Below are 2,352 nucleotides of genomic sequence, written 5' to 3' on the forward strand. Positions count from 1 at the left end.
TGCATTTAACGGACAAATTAGTGTGCACTACTAGCGTTTTGTGACTGAACTAATCATTTAAAAGATAAAACTGTTTTAACCCGTTTAAGAAGTTGGTATCTTACACTACACAGCTAACTGCTCTGCAGCAACTTTTATTCTGGGTTAGAGATCACAAACCAAAACTGGACCAATCAGCTGTGAGAGAAGTGACATGTATTTGCCACAGTACAGTCACTCTCCAAATTAAAGCAATTAACAGTGAACTGTCAAGCTGAAATTATTAAGCTTACATGTTTCTTTTAAGCTGTTTGTGAATCTTTTTAAAATTTTAATTAAATAGAATTGTTGATTCACTTGCATTAATATAGTGAGATATTTTTCTGATGGCTTCTCTAACCTTAGTGACAGAAGCAGTGTTTCTTTCCTGCCTTGTAAATGCGTTCAAGTAAATTCAGCTCAGATCAGATCTAAATCGGATTGGATTTGTTTAGTTTTGTCAACTCTAAACCCAGCAAACACAGAACGTTGGCACAACGTACCCAACCTTCTAACAACGTTTTAACAACATGGCCAAAAGGTTGCTATAACTACATTGTGTGGTGAAGGTTGCTTTTTCTGTTTTATTTATTATACTTAAAAGAAATTTGTAGAGGGTAGAGTGGGGGAAAACCCCTTAAGGAAAATGTGACATTACTGTGAAACAAAACATAAATGTGACTAGAATTGCCATCCCAGTTTTGACTATGGAAGGATCGAGTTATTCACCAAATATTAAAATTGCTCAGCCTTCAAAATTAATTAGTATTTTGACTGAAAATATTTTTGTACAAAATGCCCCCTTTCTTACCAACCAGTTTGCTTCATAGATCAACAGCAAAATGAACAGACTATAGTTTTTAATCTCTAAAAGTAAAAGGCAAGTAATGTATCAACATGTATATATATATATAAAAATTTATTTCAGGAATGTCCAAAATAGCCAGATTTTTTAACATTTATATTTATACGTATAACTAAGACATGCAAACAAATATGTTCTAATAAATAAATAAACAAACAAACATTAATTCATTAGCCATTCATTGTTCATCCATGCACAATCGCAGATGAATTCCCCTCGAATCTCATTGGAACAATCTCCATGTGCCCACTTTCGGCACCCCTCACACCTGATCCAGTCCCCCCCACTAAATGAAAATAACTCCCCACAGTAGAGGCATTCTGTATCATCTTCTTTCTTCTTATTCTTCACTTCAGCTGCACTTTTGCGTTTAACTTTTTTTTTTGTGCCTCTGTTTCGTGCAGCTATCTCGTCCTCTAACATTTTTGTATATGGCGAGGAGGTCAGCACTGCTGAAGATTCACATGCCCTCTTTCGTGGCCTCTTGTTTTTTATTCCTGGCCTAGGGGACAGCTCTTCTAGAATCGAGGAGGGGGACTGACTCAGTCCTTTAAAAAGGAATAAAAAATACATTAGAATACAGAAACCAACACACACAAACACACAATTTAGTGATGAATAAGATGATGATGATGATGATGATGATGACAATGAGAGTAGCCTAACAGTAATAGAGGTTGTAATGCAAATTAAATGACCAGCTAGAGTGTGTCTTCAAGTGACTGGAAGGCAAATTATAGTAAGCTCTTTAAAATACATAGTTTTTCTTACCATGTTCAGCTGGAGACTTGTCCCAGGTTGTGGTTGGGAGTGGGCGCTAGTGTTGGGCACCACGGATGATCCACTGGGGCCTGTCAAGAGAACACACACACACAATTTAGTGATGATGAAGATGATGATGACAATGACACTAGCCTTATAGTAATAGTAGTTGTAATTGTTTACCAGCACTTATCTCCTCCTCAATCCCCCTGCTGTCCTCGAGGGTTGGATCTGGCTCCTCAGGTACTTCAGCTTCTTCAAAGTCTTCATCTTTGTAGACGGTCTTGTCAACAGGCCACATCCCACAGGCCTTGAATCCCTTTTGGCCCTTCCCCACACACGCTGAAGCTGAGTAGGCTTTATCGAAAAGCCCGCACACAGCAGAAATATCTATTCGTTGTCCTGGGTGAGAGGTCATCCGGTTATCTGCAGCTGTGTTGTATTTTGACTTAAAAGACTTGAAAAAGGTGCGGCCTAATGGCTGCAGTGGGGTGGGATGGTAATCATAATCACCCCACGCTCTCTCGCAAGCAACACAGCCTCGAGGGTCGTGAGGATGTGAGTGGTGGACATCCAGTATCAAAATGTGAGGCCTCTGAGGAGTGCATCCAATGGTGTCACAAAAATGTCTCAGCCACTGGAGAAACAGTGTACTGTCCATCCACCCTGAGTCAGTCACTCCACCAATCGAGTGACTGCGCTGGGGC

The 2,352-nt window shown here is 39.7% G+C and overlaps 1 long non-coding RNA gene across 1 annotated transcript; it reads right to left on the minus strand.

The window, feature by feature from the left end:
• Positions 1–1,104: 1,104 nt before the first annotated feature.
• Positions 1,105–2,062, minus strand: LOC311090156. Its single transcript, XR_014607856.1, has 3 exons — positions 1,829–2,062; positions 1,655–1,734; positions 1,105–1,431 (listed from the first exon to the last, which is right to left on the minus strand). It is a non-coding gene; the product is annotated as an uncharacterized lncRNA (long non-coding RNA).
• Positions 2,063–2,352: the final 290 nt, after the last annotated feature.

This window comes from Abramis brama (genome assembly GCF_963993115.1).
Source record: "Abramis brama genome assembly, chromosome: 10".
Taxonomy (NCBI): Eukaryota; Metazoa; Chordata; class Actinopteri; order Cypriniformes; family Leuciscidae; genus Abramis; species Abramis brama.